The 22,844-nt window shown below is 36.1% G+C and overlaps 1 pseudogene; it reads right to left on the bottom strand.

Annotated features, from left to right (window-relative positions):
- Positions 1-17,521: 17,521 nt before the first annotated feature.
- On the bottom strand, positions 17,522-18,547 carry LOC149937630 (large subunit ribosomal RNA; annotated as a pseudogene).
- Positions 18,548-22,844: the final 4,297 nt, after the last annotated feature.

Below are 22,844 nucleotides of genomic sequence, written 5' to 3'. Positions count from 1 at the left end.
CTCGAGCCGAAGACGAACAAGAAGGCAGAGGAGAGCCCCGCACAATGACCGGGGAACCTTGCACAGAAGACTCAAGCAGCAGAGGCGCGCGACGGACAGGCCGAGAAAGAATAGGCGGTAGGGGAGCTCTATCTCGAAGAGCCTGAAGAATACGCTTTGCTTTGACTCTTGTTGCGCTGGCCCATTATGGCCTCCAAAGTACGGCCAGGAAAAAGGTCGCGAAGGGCCTGGTTAATGTTAAGGCAACCGGACCGCACGAGTAAGTTCATGGTGAGCCATAATGGACAGGGCTTCCTCTGACCAGCGGGCTTTCTTGCGTTTAACGTTAATGGCAGCGTTAGTTGTACTGCGGTGAGTGCGGCTGATATGAACCCCCAAACCAGTCTAAATAGTAAAGCCGTTGTGGCAATGGGAACAAACGTGTTGGGGTGGTCTAACCACCGCGCGAGTCACGGTGAAAGGAGATACAGGACACGACGTAGTACCAACGCCGCCCGTGTTTAAAATTGTTGGAGTTTTCGTGCCTGCATAATACTACCTGTTGGGATGGCACCCCAAACAGGAAGGTTTTGCCTCACATGGGCACTTAGCTTCGCATGTTCCACACTATCCCGGGAGGGAAGTGCGGGCCATGGTACAGGTGCCTAGGAGATCTCAAAGAGCACTCTGAAACACAACCCCCTTAACTGGGTTACGGGAGAACGCTACCCTCCCGGGCATAAGTGAATCAGATTACACCCCAGAGCAACTCCCTTAAGAGAGTCATAGTTATTCCTATGTTTGGTTGAATTTCTTTACTTTGACATTCAGAGCACTGCGTAGAAATCACATCGCGTAAACCCCGATCAACGGTTAATCAGAATGCTTGGTTTTAATAAGACAGTCGGATACCCCTGGTCCGTGCCAGTTCTGAGTTTGGTTAAATAGTAAATAAACTCTTGAAACTCGACGGGGGGAGAGTTCTAAATATTCGCTCTAAGAAGGCAGGGCTCACCGAAGGAAAAAGGATAGGGGGCGTAAAGGGGTAAACTAAAGAAGAAGTTGAGAAGGTCGGAAATAAACATACACGTATAATGATTTGTTACCATGGTTAAATTTTCAATTATGATGAGTATTAAAAGCACGACTGATACTTCATGGTATTTTTAATAAAATCTTTAAAATTTAAATTTTTTAAAATTTTTACATATTACCGGAGCTTTCGGGATCGAGACCCCTCGTCAAGCGGTGTTCTTCTTGTAATTTTAATAAAAATACCATGAAATATCAGTCGTGCTTTTAATACTCATTATTATAGGAAATTAACACTTTAAAAGGGGGGTCAGCTCTTCCCTGGGACTTTATCCTCATTGGGGTTTGACGCCACCTTGGTCATCCGGTTGAACCAACGTCAACCCTGAATAGAGCCCCTAAGCGCGCAGAGAGAAAGGTTAGGTTAGGTTAGGTTGAGTTGGGTTAGATTATGGGATGGTACGTGGTGGTAATGTTAATTTTTACTTTAAGCGCCAGTTTCAATTGAACGGTCTGTTGGGGGGTCGGTCCGCCCCCCATACCACAAGTCTATGGGGCACTGCCCCCTTCAACCCCTTGGCCAGGTGACCCCGGGCCCCTGGGGGATTTATGGATGCATTCGCTCTTCAAATTAAAATCAACGCCTTACGTAATAACATATTGTATTTATAATATGGGCATAATTATAGTGGTCGAAGGCGAATAAAGGCCATTTCGGAAAGTCAGATAGTCGTAATCACGCGAATCCTAAGAACTTTAAATTTAGCAATGTTGGTCATGGTGGTCTGCCTTCGCTTAGTTTATAACAATTTTCACAAAAATTGCCAATTTACCTAAGAACTTGACATTAAAAACTTACAAATGTAGGATCAAACACCCAGGTAGCAAAGCAACGTTGCAATTTGGTTAAATTTTGGTTATCTGGTTGAAATATCGTTATGAGTTATTTTTTCAACGTTCTACTAACGTTGAATTATAGTTTATAAATTTAACTGTTTCGAACCAAATTTTACAATAAACTTCTTAACGTTAAAATAACGTTGTTTTTAATAAATTTCGTCTCAGTTTATTTTTATACGAAAATATAACGTTTCTTTTTGGTTTTGTTAAAAACTATTTTTTCATTAAGGATAAATAACCATATAAACGTTCTTACAGAGTCTAATTCAACGATTAAGTTTCAAATTTAACTTAATACTTTAGTATATCGTTGTTAAAAATACTACAGCAAAACCTCTTAAACTTATTTTTGGTCTTACAATTTGTCATTTACCATATTTTCACCCGAATTAAGTTGCCTATTCGTAATTTATCCATCTATAGAAAAAAATTTATTTCATCCCAAGCATAGCTCAAGTGATGTGTTATAATAATTAATTTTATTGTCGGGTATAGAAAGTGATAGAACACTTTTGTACCCCGAAACGGGATTCTAGATGCTACAATTGTAATGCGCGTAGGAGTGTGGTGGCAAGCCCTTCATGCCACGCGCACGTGGACTAACAACTCCCTATACATGCGACCAATCGAAGTCGGCTGTGGCTCTGCCCAGGTAGAGATTATGTAAAGTGAAAGTAAAAGCAGTACCTACAAATTTGTATTATAGGCAGTGCTGCAGTGATAAAAGTATCGCGCCATTAGGCATGCCATTAGCACGGTCGGTTTTAAACAATCAATAGATAGTGCTGTAATTTGAATGAATATGGTAATTATAAGTATTAAATATATTATCAAGTTAATGATAAGCTTATAAAACATTAATAGATATTTACTAAATGTCATTTGACATGATCGCTTGGTATTTAATAATTGATTATCATGACCCAGCAGTTAAGCCTTTGTATCACTTTCCAAAGTCTCATTTGCATTAACAAACTTTTTTTTAAAAACTATGATTTTATGAATTTATTCAAGCTATAAATCGGTTCACACTGTGTGCAATAAATTAACTTAGGTTCAATTTGTTTCCAATAAGTTTAAAATTTAGAAATGATACTTTTTATTTGAATGTTGAGTATTGAAATTGAGAAAAACTACATTTTTCTAAATCTTAAAAATGAATTATTATTACCAGGGCTATATTTACTGCTAATCTTGAAAAATATAGGCCATCACAAATTCATATTATTAATTAAAAAGTTTAGCAATAGACAGTTGTGACAAAAAATTCAAATATTTAGCTCTGATTACATGATTCTTGGTATGCGATACAGCGGGTGAGCAAAATACCAGTGTATTTAATGTGAAAATTTTAAATTCTGGGAGAAAATATAATTCCATTCCCAAATTGATGTCTCTACATTAGTTCACAATGTTTGCATTAAGTGATTTTAGGAAAAAAAATTAGAAATAATGCTTTTTAATTCAATGTTGAGAGTTGAAATTTTTAAAAATTCTACATTTTTCTTAACCTTAAAATATGGGATTATTTTCATTAGAGCTATATTTACTGCTTATCTTTAATACTATAGGTCACCAGAAATTCATATTATTAATTTAAAAGTTTAGCAGTAGAGAGTTGTGATAAAAAATTCAAATCTTTAGCTCTGATTACATGATTCTTAGTATGCAATACAGCGGGTGAGCAAAATACCGCAGTCTGTATTTAAAGTAAAAATTTCAAAGTCTGGGGGAAAATATAATTCCATTCTCAAATTGATGTCTCTACATTAGTTCACCATGTTTGCATTCAGTTATTTTAGGTAAAAAAATTAGAAATAATGCTTTTTAATTCAATGTTGAGAGTTGAAATTTGGAAACATTCTACATTTTTCTTAACCCTAAAATATGGGATTATTTTCATTAGGGCTATATTTACTGCTAATCTTAAATACTATAGGCCATCACAAATTCTCAATGAAAAAGTTTTGTAATAGTCAGCTGTGATAAAAAAAATCAATCTTCATCTACAGTTTCTGTTTATATTGATAGACAAATTTATATTGCTTAGTTAGTACTAAATAATTTTGAGGAATGTCATTATTGTTATATTTAGAATTTTGTTTTCTGTTGTCATTGAGTTAAGGTGATTTGTGTACCTTCAATAATGAAATAGATTTTGTAGTACCATATGTTTATGCTTTTCAAAATAGGGATTAATTTGAAAAAGACTTAAATATTTAGGAAGTAACGACAAGTAAGAATAAACTTTTTTAAGATGTTTGACCAAACTGATGGAGATTTTAGATTAAGTATTGCAATAAATAGCGTGTATATTTTCCGCCAAAAGCAATTTGTGATATTTTAGAAACAAATGAGATATTATGTTCCCTGTATACATCGAAATTAGTATTTAAAATTCGTTAATTAAATGTTTAGTTTCAAATATTCTCGATTATTGGAAATACGATTCAAGTATTTTTAAATAACGTATATTCAAGTTTTAAGTAGATCCAATTTTTTATTGTCCAAAAAAGTGATTTGTGTTGATCTAATTAACTGATATGTTTTAGTAGTTCATATTGTATTGTAACCCAAAATTTTTATAAAAAGGACAGTTCTTTCTTTTCTTAACTTAAATTTTTTCCAGTGTCTGTTTATATTTTTATGGCTATCAATAAATTTTTATGTGAGAGATACATTAAATAAAAATTGAGCTATTTCGGAGATCACGCCTGCTTTAATTAGTATGTAAAAGGCATAAATTCTAATATAAGAACGACGTTATTTTAACGTCTAAAATACGTTGATTTACAGTTGGTTTCAATTAGAGCACTAACGTTAGAAAAACGTTTTATGGTAGTTTATTGAACGTTTAATAAACGGTTTTTTGTATAACGTTTTATTTACGTTGCACAAGTAACGTTTCTATTAGAAAAATTCTAACGTTAACTAAACGTATTTCTAACGGTTTTTTTATAGTATAAATCACCGGACATGATCTACGTTATTATAACGTTTGATTTCCTACTATTTATCAACGGTTTTAAAACGGTTTTTTAACCACATTTTGCTACCTGGGCAGATAACTCTATACCCTAATCTAAAGTTGGTATTGCGGCGTATCAATTAATCTGTATGTAGTGGCAGTGTGACAGTTGGAACTTGCTAATTATTTCAAAATGTTGGTGCCTAACGGTGCCGCGCACTCACTTCGCTCGAGCGCTGGGGGCGCCTCCCCAACCCCTGTCTTGCTAATCAAGCTGGGCTGTGTTTAACGCGAACTAGAGGACAGCTCCAAGCCTAACGCACCAGGTACAGTCAGACGTAATGCGAATTTAAAGTATTGGCCCCGTTAGGCGTCATCATGAACTAGAAAGAATACAACTTAAGTTGCGTAAGTCCACCATCCACGCGTACTAACTCGTGACCCAGCATGTAAAAAAACATGAATATTGCTTTGCAAATTACCGTCTCGAAAGGCACGTCGACAACGCGGAATGTTGAAGCGGAAGCCCTTGTGCCTAAAAGGTGCCCCCTAAACAACTGTTTGGTGAGAAGAATTTATAAAAAGATGAGGAGGTACCTGGAATTTTGCAGTCGCGGATGCGATATTCGAGGTACCCCCTTAACATTTTATCAGTTCTTTTCACCAAACTCTCGTTCATTTTGGACACCTTTCTTACCGCGATGGCTTCCGCGACGACAGTCCGCGTTTTTAACGCTAATTGCGACACCGAAATTTGCGACGCGATAGCACCGTCGGATCGGGAGCGAACGGAACGTGAAGCCCATCTGCGGGAATATTTCGCCACAAATCCGCAACGCGGCAATAATTTTCTCGTCAACAACCCGGTTGAAAACGCTAGAGCCCCGTTGGAACTGTTCTTCGAACGTTATGACGGTGACCCTTATCACCCCACCGTAGAAATGCGTGAGTCGGACGACAAAGGAACCGATCACGACATGCCGGTTTGGAACGATTCGGAAGAGGAAGTGGCCGGTTCAACCTGGTGGACCGAATCGGATACCTCCGAAACGACCAGTAGGGATAATAATTAATTTTATGTTTTGTTTTTTATTCTTTTATATATAATTAGAAAAGAAAAATTAACCCAAAAAAGAGCAAAAATTAAAAAAAAACACTTATCAAAATCAATGGTGGGAAAAGAAACCCCCGTTGAGCTTGAGTCTAGTCTGACTCCGTTAAACGACTCGGAAATAAAATCCTCGTCTATAACAGCATCTCTTGGGCCAACCTGTGAAGTATCAAATTATACAAAAGTATCAAAAGGCACGGTAGTCCCTATGCAAGGTCCGGTAGAGTAGAGCACCTACCCGAGCACTTGCTATATTACCTCGAGTCAGAATGAAGCCGATGTTACCCCCTCGTATCTCAAAAACTATAGGTCTTATCAAAACAAGTGATGTATCGTTTGAAAGGTTACAGGCACGTGACAAACATATAAGAATTCCACCGAACAGGGTTGAGGCGACGTGTCGTAGTAATGGGGCAAAGTAAGGCTTAATTTTTCTTCTTCTTCCATCTTCTCCTCGCAGACCGCTCTACAGCCAAAACTACTGACCCAATTTAAATGGAATTTGATACACAGTTTCAAATTACGCTCCCATTGTGTCCTGCCATAGGAGAAGTTCATATCTAGTATAGTTCTTGAGCTATGGTGACAAATGTACAGTTCAGCAAGTCGGTAACGAAACCATGGAGTAATAAACACATAAGAAGTACTAAACCGGAGCAAATAGAAATTTAAAAAAAAATAATGCAAAAGGTTTGATGGTTGATTCTAGGTGAACAAGTGGCGCTGTGTTCGTAAAAATAGTCTTAAAGGTTAAAATGCCTACTATGACGGATATACTTGGAAACTATGTATGCAACATATTTATAGGTGGGTTGTAGGTAAAAAGGGGCGCTGAGTTCGATAACAATAGACTAGCGAGTATCAGGATGGGGGTTGTCCGCCATAGGGCTTGTCGATAAATAAGTCCAGTTTATGACGTTTATGGGAATATAATTACAGATCTTGTCCTAGGGAAATAGATTAAACATTCGAATGCTACTGATTTATAGGTTGTTTCTAAGCGAAAGAGGTGCAGTGAGTCTCGCCAGTGTCAGGGTGGGCAGTGTGCCACCAGAGGGCGGTAAACGATGCCAATGAGTAATAAACACAGTTCAAAAGGTGTAAAGTTTAATAACAATCGTACAAGCTTATGACGTCACGTTTTCAAAAAATTAACGAAACAATATTTAAACGTACACAATGTTGGCGAACGAGCTAGGCAGTTCTCAATATTCCAAATAGGTGAAAGTTCACTTTCCAATTTTGTTTATAAATATTATTTACGCTTTGTTACGTTTGAAGGTATTCCACCCAAAAACCATTCGGTTAAAAATTGCAAGGTCCTTTTAAACAAAAACGTCACGTCCTATATTACTTTTGGCCATAAAAGTAGTGAAATCAATTAACGGGCAAGATCTGTAATTATATTCCCATAAACGTCATAAACTGGACTTATTTATCGACAAGTGATGTGCTCTGAAGTAATATGCTAGACCTTGCGCGTCCTAAGTGTTTTACTGAGTTAAAATCCTTTGTACAACCATAAAACATTTCAAAGAGAATGACTAATATTAGAATCGCAGTGTATCAAATATATTGTTTAGATCGAAATACATTATCTACTTTAAAATTACTCTTTTACCTTAAAACCATAATTAAATAAAGCAGACGAGTTGTTGACTGCAGTAATTACGTCACTGCAGTCAACAACTTGTCTGCTTTCAGTAATTGGCCAGTTTCAATAGTGGCACCGAAATGTTCGAGTACGGATAGTTTCAGTAATTTTATCGAGTGTTTTTATTTTGTCTTGGTTGGCCAAAGTGCTACTTTGAGCGAGACAAGAATTAAACCCGTGTGAACGTTTATTTCACTGCCAAGTTATGTTGACTCTGATTATTGAAACTCGTTTACTATGCTTTTATGGTAAAAGAGTAAATCGAAACAGAGTAGATAATATATTTCGATCTAAACAATATATGCACCTATTAATAAAATAAACAAGCCGGGCCAAGCTTTTCGAGAACGAAAGTAAACTTTAAAGTCGGGAGGTTGAAATGGTCCCGTGATTAGGTAATGTTGCCATCTACATCGTTTTTAGAAACTAATTCTTGATATTTATGCTTACCTTTCGTTCGCTACGTTGTTAATTTTATGATCTGTTCACTCTTTATACATTCTTAAGAAAACGTTTTATCTTATATTGACCTTTTTCTTTAATTAACTTGGTAAATTATTTAACTGATATTTTATCATTAGAACCGAATGGTTTTTGGGTGGATTTTATTATACAAAACGGATAAAAAGGTTAATTATTTGTAAAAAGTGAACTTTATTAATGGAAAGCTCGATCAGACTATTTTTCTCAAACCTATTTAACGTCCATTATTGAAATTTTCAGGATGTGTAATTTCATTTTCGATCCAATTTTTAAATATCAAAAACTACGAATAACTTTTATCGGTTTTGAAAGATTTACTTTTTCCACGGTAGGTGGTACACCCAGTTTTCGCGGAGTTAAACGCCGAGTTTTTACACTGAGACAACCACCTGAGTTTCGTTATCCGGTTGTTTTACCTCATTGCTTGAAGTACTTTAGTCGCGCGATAAATAATCATACAAAAAGGTGACGAAGTGATTGAGTCATTTCAATCCATTATTTGTGGCTATTTGGTACTAAAATTCAATGAAATTAATAATCTCGAAGATAAAACGGCGAGAAAACGAAAATTACTGAACTCACCTAAAGGAGGATCGTAGAAGAAGTTAAGCTTACCTAACCAACGTTCCGTATTTTACACCGAAATTCTACGGGGATATCGGCCACTTAATAAATTCCCCAGTTTTACAATATTACCTACCACTTATTAACCCCATCTTAATTAAATTTATAGTCTTTTAAAGAAAGGTTTTTTTTTACAATTTGGCGGGGAAATTAACTGAAATTCGTTTACGTCTTCTCCGATGTGTTATCAGACTTAAAGGCGTCCTATTGACGTATCACGCCCTCTTCTTTGGCCTTCTGCGCAATATTTGCCCATAAAGCCTTGTACTTTAATCCGGCTTTTCCTCTCCCTTTCGCTTCCCTTAGAAGCCTCATTATGGTTTCATCGTCTGGCTTCGTGTAACGAATTCGCTTTTTAGGTCTACAAAACGGTTCAAAAAGATTGAGTGTTAGTCTGTAAAAAAGTATCGAGAACGCCTAACCGCTGCTCGTCGTTTTCGGATTCGGTTCCGGCTTCCGGCCTAGCGCTCGACGTGTAAGATTCTTGACGTAATTTCTGCGAGTTTAAGAGCGTAAAGACGTAAAAATTATTGATAATTGAGAATGATAGTTCGCGCTGAAAACCTTATTACCAAACCCCGAACGTATAACGTTCGAACGTTGAACCTCGCTAGAAATCGAGTGGCTAAAGATAGTAACGACGGTGCCGAAGGTTTTGGAGTCGACTCTGCTCTACGTAGTAACGCCGAGAGGCAATCGCCATCCAGACTTTCGCTCTCCATTTCCAATCGCCCAATGAATTTCGATCTTCGTTCGACAACGCCTTTTATACTTTTTCAGCGCCCAAATACTCCGCTAGATGCTCAAAGGCGTAAGGATTCCGATTATCTCCTTTCCCACATTGCACCCCAGTTTCATTTCCCCATTCCATCCCCTCTTTTCAAAATGAGCGTCCTCCTCGAAAATCGGCCGATTTATAGACGAGCTCATAGTTGAAGAAACCGCATCAAGTTCTTCTTTACCGCAACCAACCTCGATGGCATTTTCTTCTCCCTGAAACGCGTACGTGATTAGAAAATGGCCTACCCCCAACTAAATTTTACAACTCGCCTCAGACACTAACGATATTTCCTCGAGGGACGCCTGTCTTTCCACGGACGATCAGGAAACCGATCACTAATCGAGTCGGCAAACGGATCACGAACTTTATCTCCAAAACCAAACCAATCGCCAACCAGCTCACCAAACGAAGCGCGAAATGTTTCCCGACAACCTCTCTTTAAGCCACTCTCCACCAGATCATGAATCGTATAGAAATTCGGTTACTAAAAAGCGGAAAACATTTCGGGTGGTTTAAAGCCCGCGTTTCAACTCGCACCGTTGACCCGCGTGCATCGTCGAGCTAGCTTAGAAACTTCCGAGGTTTAAGACGCCCAAAATACAAAACAATTATTTAACTTTCGATAAAAGAAAACGACTTAAAAAATTACATTGTTAGTAAGAATTGAAAGAAAAAATACAATTATATTTTCAAAACGATCGTAACAAAATAAAAGGCGCGTACGTAAATTTCAAATTAGCTAGGATCAGGGCCGTGCTTAGGTGGTGGCGAGCCGGGCGGTAAACCAGGGCCGCTAAAATTTTACCATAAGGATGTATATACCGGAGGGCTGCTACATTCAGTTTCGCCAATGCATTTCCCCCGGGGCCACGAGACCTCTAAGCACAGCCCTGGCTAGGATTCGCAAATGTATTGCACTCGCGTCGTCAATCGATTAACCAAATCTTCGACATCTTCTTGCGACGAACGGCAAACGGCGGGGTCACACTTTCCGACGACGAGGACGAGAAAGAAGAATCTTTGACGGCAAACGTCCCGGTTAGCTCATCGTCAAAAAAGAGTCGGGCAGATCGTGAAGATCGGCGAATTCCGCCGAAAAGAAAAGCGCTTCGTGGACCAAAACCAAGCACGAACGGTCTTTAACCGCGCGCGCCACTTGGCTTGCCATGTCTCTGGGCCACAATAGCGTTCCAAAAGAGACAAAAAAGCCGCGGCATTCCGGCGGGCATGACCACGAAACCGGCCTTCGTTTTTTTAACGTAATCCAAGCACGAGTCTATCAATCTCAAAATTGATAACGGGCTCCAAACTCGGGTATTAAAATTTTTAAAAATAATCCCGTGCACTTCGTCTAACTTGGCAACGTTCCAATCTTTGCGGGACCTTATAATCACCGGATTTTTCAAATGGCTGATGGCGAATTCCAATTTCCCGATACCCGTGGGCCCGACTAAAAAATGACTCTATTGCCGTAAGTCGTCGGCTCGAAAATAATTTAAACCGATGGCGTTTCATTCTTTAATTTCGAAAAAAAGAGGATATTTTAACGCAACCAGTTGGTGGAAGAACGAACTCGGAATGACATCTCGCAACAAATCCTGGCACTATATATGCAACTGGCCCTGGCGGTTATTTTGTGCATTAGGCGTAAAACTTTTTCTGACGCTTCCTAAAAAAGGATCTCGCGAAACCACTCGGGAAATTGATGTAAACAGGGTTACTCGTCTTGTTCAGTCCATTGCCTGCTTTGCAAAGGTCGAGTGGGGTCTGGCTAATAGATCCTTGAGAGTGGTATATAAAGGTTGTATTGAGCGTATTGTCACCTACGGTGCTGGCGCATGGTGGTGCGAGGCGAAGAATTCTTTAATGATTCGAAAGCTCAGGTCAATCCAACGAATAGCAGCTCTTAGAGTCTGCTGTGCTTATCGTACTATCTCTACCGATGCGTTATTGATAATTACCAACTTAACCCCAATAGAATAAATTGTAGGTGAGGAAGCCACCATCTTTAGGTCTGTTTACCAAAAGATGGGAGCTAAGCACTGTGATTGCAATGTTGTAGGTGAAAATTTTCTTTACCCGGCTGACCCTTGGATCCGTCATCCAGCCTCTCGTGTAGAGATTTCGCGTGGAGACGGTCTTCCCACTAATGCAGGACTAGAGATCTTTTCCGATGGTTCGCTATCAGAAAATGGCGCCGCTGCGGCAGTTGTGGTTTACTACCAAGGTTTGGAACTGGTGTCAAAGACTTTCCGTCTAGACACTTGTTATAAACCTAGTATTTTATATTGAGCTATACTCCATTTTCGAGAGCATTAAGTGGTTCACTAGGGAGCGACCCCACGATGAAGAGGTAGCTATCTTCTCTACGGGCCATTGGAAACTCTTCCAACCCTAATGGTATGTGTGCAAACATTAGGGATTTGATTCTTAATTTTTGAGACAAAGCGGTCCCTACGTTATTATAAAAGCCTGTGCACGCTCCAATTTTTATTTTTGAAATCGACATTTGTAGTTCACCAGTTTTTGGCACTAGAGGCGCTCTTCCTTGTCTTTTCGTTTAAATCTTGGGAGTTTTCGCGCCCGATATGCATTGATTATTGAATGCCGTGAGTCTACACCTTTACGTAAGAGCGCGGAAAGACGTTTTGGTTTTGAATCAAATCATAAGGTAAGACATTTAATTAATTTAATATAGAATTTTTCACTTATTTAATTTAAAAATTTACTTAGTTTAAAATATATTATAATTTTAAAACCATAAATTATTATTTTATTTCAAGAAATTTTAAAAAGGCCTGATGTTACTAAATAAATATTAGCATATTAGTATTGCTAATTTGGTTCGGTATTTTTATAGGTATTAAAATGATCATCTGTTTATTCCCATTCTGTACTGAAAGTAATCGAACACTTAACGGGCAAAAAGAGGACTCAACCAAAGAACAGCAGTGTTTTACTTTCCATGCAGTACCAAAACATAGTGATATCAGAAAAAAAATGGATACGTGCAATATTCAACAAAAATTTAAATGAAGACAACAGTGATTTAGAAGCTTTAGTTGATGAAAAAAAATGAGCCCAAGGTTTGCAGTAAACATTTTAAAGCTGAAGACATCAGTATTTCATGCAAAAATGTCAAGCGTTTGTTACCAGGAGCAGTACCGTTGGTCTCCGAAGGTGACTGCGAAAATTAACTATCAAATCCCAATAAGAGAACCAAAATGAGTGATGTTACGAAATCACCAGTAAGAGGGTCTTTATCACCTATTACTAACTCTGTTTTAAACAAAGCTAGACAGAACTTTACGACAACTTTGAACTCGGTAGTTGGGTTTAAAAATGGCAGCCATCAGCAAACTAAACAAAAACCTGTCACTCAGATTGAGAAACCAAAGCTCGAGGCAATAAAATTAACTCCATATTTGCAGAACCTGCGTTTCGAAATGGGAAAACTTACTCAAAATGGTACTTTTATTATTTAGGAAAATCTTGCATGTCCATTTTTAATAGTTTTTTCTTGTATTTAGCCAACTTGAATACCTCATTTATCAACTGTAGCGTTGCTATGGTGGCAGGATATATAGTAAGAGTGGCAGAGTAGAGGACTAAATGTGAAAGTTGTCTTGATAAATTGTCCATCCCATAATCATGGGCACCACAATATGTCCTTAGAGGTGCATAAGACAATGGGGGGTTGAATTACCCAAGCAGATTCTTAATATGTTTACTTGGTTTAGTTGTAAATTTTGTACAAGAATTATTACATTTATTTCCTAGAAGCAATGTACTTGAATCTTATGTAATGGAAATCTTACCATATTTTTGTAAGCCACTTATGTGGAGATAACAAACTACCTAAAATTATGTTAGAAAAGTTCCTTGGACCACTTTTCTGCAATCATGCTACGAATGCCTCAGATAGAAACGAAGTGAGAAAAAAGTTAAATGGTAAACCTTTATCCCGGAAGGTTTTAAAAGTTCACTTATTTGTGATTTTAATAAAAGTATTATTTTAAAACAAAATTTAGTTAATTATTCAGCAATGATAGAAAAATATTAATTTAGAACCGAATTTTAAAATTGTAAAAACATAGTTTTATAATTATTCAACAATGATAGTTAAATATCAATTTCGAACCAAATTCTAAAATTATAAAAACAAATTGTTTTATAATTTATAATGAAATTTTATTTAAAAAATTTAGGGTGCGAATCACGAAGTATTTGAGAAGTAAAAGACAACGAAGAGCGCCATCTATTAGTATTTTGCGCGTTAGGCGCCAGCGCCTGTCACCCCCTTGCTGTTGAGCGTGCACAGGCCTTATTAATAACGTAGGCACCGGCCAAAGTCACCCTTAATTGGGTTAAAGCAAACAGTGGTATTTTGGGTAACGAGAGAGCGGATGCGTTGGCCAAGGGCGCATTATTAAATCAGGAGCTCCACTCTATTAAACCCGAAAAGGGTAGTATTAAAATTATTTTGAGGGGCATTACCAAGAGGTATTGGCAGAGAAGTTGGAGCGACAGCACTAAGGGCATTGTTACTTTGAACTTTATTCCTAGAGTGGGAGACAATGGGGTCAACCCTAACCACTTCTCAACGCTGATTCTTAGTGGTCACGGTAAATTCCCTAGTTACTTGCATAGTTTAGGTCATGTTCTCAGTCCTGCCTTTGTCTTAGGGTCAGATACAGGCGATTCTGAGCACTACTTAGCTAATTGTCCTCTTACACTCCATCTGGTCCCTAGAGCCAACTTCGGAGATGTGAATCTCACAGAGAAGATGATTGTATTTGAGAATATCATGCGCTTTATAATCAGTCACTTCGGGGACTTATGTCCAGGTTGATGACTGATCTTTTTATTGTCTTTTAATTCTACACCTTTGCCGTTTTATCTTCTTTTATTCTTTCGTCCCTTCAATGGGCTTTTATAAGTGTCGTCCAGGCTTGCCCTGTTTAGATTTTAACTCTATTAAAAAGAAAAAGAGTGGGACTCTTTCAATTATGTAATTTATTATTACAAAATTAATTTTTAAATTCTAGCGGTATCCCCATAGGGCCTTCGGGACGGGGAAATACAAATTAATAACTAAATGATCCCCTACTGGTTACACCTTGATGGTGGGGGGGCTTAAGGGAGTTGTTTGATATCCGGGCTATGCTGGGTTAAGGTCTTCTATACCAGATTGGTCGTGCTGAGATTCCCAACCGATAGTAACCGTCCTCTGTTGAGATTAGTCCTGACTATGGCCTGGTTAAAACTAGTCCCATCTGTTTGCCGTGAATGGCGACCTGGAAGCCATTTCAGGGCGTTGTAACAGAGACGATCAAGATACGCGATAACAAGGTGCGTTCGTGTATCTTGAGAACGAACAACGGTATTAGCATTAGAAGACCGATTCAATTGCTTTACGCCTTGGAACTAGATGTTTAATGAAATAGCGCAAAATTAAAAAGAGGAATACACGCTCTTAACACTGTATTTCGCGGGGAAGTGTTGCGAATTTCGCTATAATAAATATATCCAAAATAAAAATATTTCAAACGTTAATACATAAATAAAAATTGAAGATGTAAAACATTGTAAAATAATTACAATATATTTGAACTGTATTGAATAGTTGTGTAAATGTATCACGTACTAATATTTATTGTTATGTATCGTATACTTTTGAATAGTAATGTATTTGTCGAAATTGCGCGGAATAATTGTTTAAGTTTGTGCGTGAAACGTTTTCACTCCACGCTCAAAAAGAGTATTTGAAAATTCTATTTTGTCAGTTGATAATTTGTTTTGAAAGGAGTGAAACGGTCGATGAAATTGAGTTTTTTAAAATATTGAGAGTTGAGTTATTTAAACCAGATTAAACCGAGTTATAGTTAGATTTATAGTGCAAAGTGTCAATTATTAATTAAAATAGGAAACGCAGTTTTTCAGTCGGCCGCGATTCGCCAAATAAAAAGACTCTTCCAATCACCGAACCATATAGAGATTGTTACATTATCGCAACGTAAAATGCTCATATCATTTAAGAAAATTTAGTTATGGCACTTATTTAAATAGTGAAGCTTATCATATACCTCTTTATTCAGGATATGTTTGATGACGTAATTAATGGAATTTGACCCGGTTTTTCTTTAAAAGCAGATCAAAATTATAAATATGACATTAAATAAAGACTTTTTGAAATGATTAAAAGTTCCTTTTAATGAGCGCCTCATATTTTCGGCGAATTTGCTACAATTAATAGTTTAATACTAAAACGGATATTAGCGTTCACCTAAAAATTGATTTACTAACAATCTTTCGCAACTAACGATTAAATAGATGTAAGAACGCTATCGGGTAATCCTTAGTTACCTTTCGGTAAATTTTAAAATATTTATAATAAATAAATTATTTTTGAGGAAAAACGCACAAGTGCGTTCATAATTCGAGCGATATTTGAAAGTGTTAAAACTAATTAATAACGTTTTAAATAATTGAAAACATTAACGAAGGTCATCTCTAACGCAATGGTATTGTGTAGTTTCATTAAATTATATTTTCTAACGAATAAGCAAGGTTAATACCAAAGTAAAAATCAATTATTTTTAGATTTCAGAGCGATTCACTTTACAAGAAACGGAACTTGATTCGAATCGAAATATTAGATATTTTCGTAATTCACAAACCATGTGAAAATGGCATTAAATAGATTTATTATTGATTAGTGTGTTATTTATTCTATACAATAGTAATATAGCTGAGAAAATAAGCGAGTTTTAAAGGGATAATAACTATTTTAAACATTTTTAATGTCTTACGCACATATGCGTTTCATTGGATTTTCAATAAAATAAAGGGAAATGCTCCTATCATTTAAGAAATTTTACCACATAGACCTCTTTTGTTATGGCACTTATTTAAATAGCGAAGCTTATCATATACCTCTTTATTCAGGATCTATTTGATAACGTAATTTTCGAAATTTGACCGGTTTTTCTTTAAAAACAAATCTAAATTATAAATAAGACCTTTAATTAAGACTTTTTGATATGATAAAAAGTTCCTTTTAATAAGTGCCTTATATTTTCGGCGAATTTGCATATATTATAGCTACAATTAATAGTTTTATACTAAAACGGATATGTGCGTGCACCTAAAAATTGATTTACTAACAATCTTTTAACATAACAATTAAATCGATGTCAGAATGCTATCAGGTCATCCTTAGTTACCTTTCTGTAAATATTATATTGTATTTTCGTCGAATTTGCATATATTATATCTACAATTAATAGTTTTATACTAAAACAGAATTTAAAAAATTGGGTCTACCAGAAAAACACAATTACTTATGGTATATTATGTTAAATACTTTTTTATACTCGTATCATATTCATAACATGAGCTTCGGTTTAAAAAAATGAGAGTCCTTTGCTCGTAGGTATATTTAGTTTGTAAAATTTTTCCTTTGAATTACAGAACAGTGAAATAAATACGTGAGAGCAGTAATCTCCTATTTGGTAAATATTAAATGCTTTTAGTGATTTAAATTATGTTTTATATGTTCTCGAGAGCTTTTATTTTCAAAAAAAATTGTTTCGTTTCTCAAGTCGAAATAAAAGAAACAAAATAAATAAAGAAGTGTTACCCCGAATACATATACAGTACACGATATGTGGTTAAATAAGTGAATTGTAGTAAATATTTTTTGGTTAGGTACAGGGAAACAAGTGCGCATTAAATACAAGTTAACTCCTCCCCGTAGCCGAATTTAGTTTAAAAATAAGCATTGCAAAGCCTGCAGTTTCACGGCTTTGGCTTGTTGAATAATTTAGTTTTTAAAACCTCAATCGAGGTCCTTTTAAACTTTATAAAAAACCAAATTGACTCTGGCACTTGAAATAGCTCATGACATAACATAACATAACTTAAATATTAAAAAACCTCTACTGAAACAAGTCCGCATTAAATACAAGTTAGCTCTTCCCCGTAGCCGAATTCGGTTTAAAAAAGTTAAGATTCGATACAAGTACAACACCCCGACCGGTACCTAAGTCGTCTACGGATGATTTGGTGCCATAACATTTCTCCGAAGATAAAAATCAAAAAGCCAAAGCCGCGAAACTCTGTAAGCTTTGCAATGCTTATTTTAAGGAGCCTTTTTCGCCGAGACCGCGCCGAAACGCATCTCGACTAACGTAGTTAACAAACGCTAAAGGCACGAACGATATCATTGCAGCGACTAGACAGGATTCGGACTTAGAGGCGTTCAGTCATAATCCTACGGATGGTAGCTTTTCACCACTGGCCGCTCCACCAAACACATGTACCAAGTGTCCGAACCTGCGGTTCCTCTCGTACTGAGCAGATTTACTATTGCAACGACATGTCAACAGTAGGGTAAAACTAACCTGTCTCACGACGGTCTAAACCCAGCTCACGTTCCCTTTTAGTGGGTGAATAATCCAACGCTTGGCGTATTCTGCTTCGCAATGATAGGAAGAGCCGACATCGAAGGATCAAAAAGCGACGTCGCTATGAACTCTTGGCCGCCATAAGCCAGTTATCCCCGTGGTAACTTTTCTGGTACCTTGCTTAAAACTCTTAAAGTCAAAAGGATCAATAGGCCCCGCTTTCGCGGTTCGTATTCATACTGAAAATCAAGATCAAGCCAGCGTTTACCCTTTTGCTCTACGCGAGGTTTCTGTCCTAGCTGAGCTCGCCTTAGGACACGTGCGTTACCTTTTGACAGATGTACTACCCCAGCCAAACTCCCCGCCTTACACTCAGTCTGTCCTCGGAGCGGATCTCGTCAAACTGCGAGAGACCGGCGCTTAGTGCTAGAAAGGTGAACCTTTCGGTTAGCTCTCCGCTTCACCGAGTAAGTAAAGAAACGATGAAAGTAGTGGTATTTCACCGGCGGCCGCAAGCGACATCCCACTTATGATACACCTCTCATGTCTCTTCACAGATTCATACTAGAGTCAAGCTCAACAGTGTGTAACATACGACGCATAATGTAATTCCTATGGCGCCGCTTTGGCACATCATTGTAAATGACATAGTTAGTCCCACTGTGCAATTCGACGATTAAATAATTTAATAAAGATATTAAATATCAAATAATAATTATTTTTATATAAAAATTTCAAACAGATTTAATTATTTATTAACTTTAACTGGAATTGTTCATTTAACTTTTAAGACGAAAAAACCTAATTAACGCTACTTAGTTCCCTTACTAACATTGCGTAACATATGTCCGGAATAATTTTTGTAAAGCATTTGGAATATTCAAGAAAATTGGTATTATAAAGTAGTTTTAAAAGGTTAACAAAAAAATTAGTTAATTATATAAATTTAAATAAAAAAGGTACTTTTAAGACCTGTATAACATGCGGCACAATGATAGAAAACGAGTCAAGATTTAATTCTATAATTATTTATTTACATAACCTGGTATTGATTATTTTACACTTCTCAACAAATTTTCAAGACGGAATACCTTAATTAACGTTAGTAAGTTCCCTAAGAAAAATTGTGTAACATATGACTCAGGAATAATTTTTGTAAAACGTTTGTAATATTCAAGAAAATTGGTATTATAAAGTAGTTCGAAAAGGTTATATAAATAAATAATTGTTTTTGTTAAATTTAAATAAAAAAGGCACTTTTAAGAGTTGAGTAACATATGGAACAAATTTCATTTTGGAATAAAACAGTGAAAATTAGTTTAATATTTATGAATTTACAATTTTTGAAACTTTAAAAATGGTCTTAATAAATACATGAAGTGTAACTATATATAATTACTTTAATAATAAAATTAGCAAATTATGTAACTTGAAAAAATGAAAGGAAATCGAACCTTTGAATGGCTTAGATAATCAAGTCTTCGTGAAAATTCTTTTTTAAAGTGATAAATTTTAATAATTATTTTACTAATTAAAAGCAATTTTAAGATTTACAATTAGATTTTATACTTTCTCAATACTTTTTTGGATAGTGTAACGGGTTTTTTTTTTTATAAATTAAAGGAACATAATGCGTTTTAAGAGTGGGTCACATACGGCTCAACCAAAAATTCCAAGTCAACATTTAATTTTACAAATTATTTATTTACATAACCTGATATTGCTTATTTTACTCTTCTCGTCGACATATTTTCAAGACGAAAAAACTTAATTAAAGTAAGGACTAAAGAATAATTTTTGAAAAAGTTTGGAATATTCAAGAAAATTGGTTGTATAAAGTAGTTCGAAAAGGCTACATAAATAAATTTAAAGAAAAATGTACTTCTAAGACCTGTGTAACATACGGCACAGTGCGAAATAACCAGTAAAGAGTTAATTCTTCTATATAATTAAATAACCTGGTATGGTTTATTTTACCCTTTATGTTATATTATTTTCAAGACAAAAAACTAAATTAACGCTATTTAGTTTGCTCACAACCATTGCGTAACATATGACTCAGGAATATTTTTTTTGAAAAACGTTTAGAATATTAATAAGGGTAGATTAGAGGGAGTCTTATTAACACGGGCTACGCGTACACGTTAATGGTTATTTAAAAGATAAAGTGCCATGGTGCACCGCTTGATTAGACGGAGTCTTACTGAAGTGGTCTGCGCGTACACTTTAATGCTTATTTAAAAAATGAAGTGTCATGGCGCACGGCTTGATTAGAGGGAGTCTTATTAAAATGGGAACCTTGCGTATTAGCCTAGCTGATTATTATTATTATTATTATTACTTTTATTTTTATTATTATTATTATTATTATTTGCTTTCCTTTAAAGATTATAATACTTAATAATTTAAATAATTCAACCAATTATTTTAAAATAATTTACTTCTGATCATATTTATTTATAGTTTTTTCAAAGGGTGTTATCTTACTATAGTTTTGGGTATAACAAAGGGCTGATTTTTTTCATTCTTTGGTTCCTAAAATCGGGACTTCGAGAAGCTTCTTAAGAAGCGTCTCTCAGTCCAATATCCAGCCGAGATTTATAGCAAGGATTACCGGAAATTGCGCGTTAAAACCCAAATAAAGGAAGATTTGAGTAAAAACACCTGTTGGCTTTCCAGGCCCAGAGGGGTTGGAGTGTACAATAACTGGTGGCTTTACCGGGGAGTCGGGGTCCGGCTCTTGTAACCCAACACGGGCGGTGGCGCACTGGGAGATGTTAGCTCCGACCAAATGGTCCTATCTCCACCTCCAACTTCGGTCCGGTGTGGGCTGGTAACTGGGCTTCAGCCCCGGCTAAAGGAGGGGGGCCGGGCAAACTGGCCGTCTCGGCGTATTGAGTTGCCTGCTGTGGGGCAGCGGGAGTAGAATATAACTAAATATGAAACAATTTTTCCAAGATGGCCGCCATAACCACCCAAAACACCCCCAAAATATTTTCCAAAAACAAAATTTTTGTCCTTGGAAAAATCGAAAAACATATTTTTGTTTTCAATCTCAAATTTCACCTTGAAGATGATCTTTGACCTCGATGCCTGACACCTGTCTACCACCCTAAGCCTCGGTCTATCACCCCAATAAGTTGGGACAGGATCGGACAAGGTCGGCCCGAGATATGGGTGGTAATATGTGATCCCCTGATTACGTCAACTTATTTACTTTTTGTGTCACTTTTTTCGTTTTTTCGCCATTTAAAATGCTAATTAGTTATTTCGCGACCTTCGTTTTATACCCTTGGCCGTTTTGGCCCCACCCAAAATACTTTAAACAGCTAATAAACGTGTCTAAACTTGCGATAATAACTATTTCTATAAATAATAATTGTTTTTACATTTAAAAGTCAAAGGATATGTGTAAGCGTAAGACGTCTCAAAAATCGAGCTCTTTAAAGGTTAAAAAAATGAAGTTTTTTATGGGGAAACCAGAAATTAAATGCAAATCGCCTAACGATAATCCTTGTTATTATGATGAGCCATGTCGCAAACACGCGTTTGATTTAAAAATAGTTTTAAATTTAGTGTTAAATGCTGGATTTGTCAAGAACAATATCTTGAGAAGACAATTTTTAAGCAACACTTAATGGATCACTTATCGATGTTTGTGATTGTCTTCATTCAAAGAAACCAGAATATACAACCAAAGAAGAAATATTAGACGATCAAATTATTGATTATTTGAACGAGTTTAACGTAAAAAATCAAGAATGGCTCGACGAGTTTGTTAATGGTAATGGAACTCCAAAGAAAATTCATCGTAAAAAAAACTGGTATTAAGTACGAAGAAACTTTAAATTCAACAATGAAATCAAATGTTGTATTTCCACCGGACTTTGTCATGCCATCTGATGAGCAGATGGAAGCTATTATTTTTTTTCAAGAATATTGTAAAAATAATCAAATTTTAACTCTTATTCAAGTTGAAACGCCCATCGACGTTTTAGAAAATCTTGAACAAACTTGTCAAATGATTGAAAATATGTGAATAAATATGTTTTTTCTAATAAATATATTGTGCTTATTTTTTCCTACTTAAAAATAGATAATTTAACTCTTTCGTGTTAAGGTTTAAGTGGTAGATCGGTAGCGTTGCAGGACGTTATTCAAACAGTCAAGTTCAACTCCCAATCCTTTCGATCTATCACGCTAAATCTTTTATTAATATAAAAAGAGATGTCGCCCAACTAAAACTGTCATTATAAAGATGTCAAGTTTCGTAGTATTTCTACCTTCGAACGCATCACCCGATATTTACCCGGAAAATACACCTTCTAGCTTTAAAGTTCAATTAGCAAAACCTTTAAATTTTAATAATGAAAAATGGTCTTGCGCATTAGCAGAAATAATTCTTCCTGAAACTTATTCGAATATAACAAATGAGTATTCGCATTTCCAAGTAGGGCACGTGTCAGATGTTATTTCACCCGAAGAAAATCAATGGGATTATATTAAAATTCAAATTCCACCCAAACGTTACGAGGGTGATCTAGACAGAAATAAGAATACTATTCCAACATCTCTTCAAAATAATATACTCAACGAGTTTGCTAAACTATTGAGGCCAATCAAACACTTAAAGGAAAAATACAAATAAATACGGTAAAAGCAGATGAAAACGAAGCTAGTTTAAAATTAAAAATACAGTTACAAAAAGATGTGCAAGTAAGAATACCTCAAGCATCGCCCCTAGCGTCTGTTCTGGAATTTCGAGAAAATGATTTTGTCGACAGTGATTATCTTTCTAATTATCCACTCTCGAATCACACCAAAACTATTTCTTTAACTTACGCAACAAATTTTATCGAAGTACGAATTAAAAAAGCGTTAGTTGTGAATAAATATCAACAAAA

The sequence above is a fragment of the Leiobunum rupestre genome, chromosome 7 (genome assembly GCF_980474605.1).
Source record: "Leiobunum rupestre chromosome 7, qqLeiRupe1.1.hap1, whole genome shotgun sequence".
Lineage (NCBI taxonomy): Eukaryota > Metazoa > Arthropoda > Arachnida > Opiliones > Sclerosomatidae > Leiobunum > Leiobunum rupestre.
This window is presented reverse-complemented; position numbering and strand designations above follow the sequence as displayed.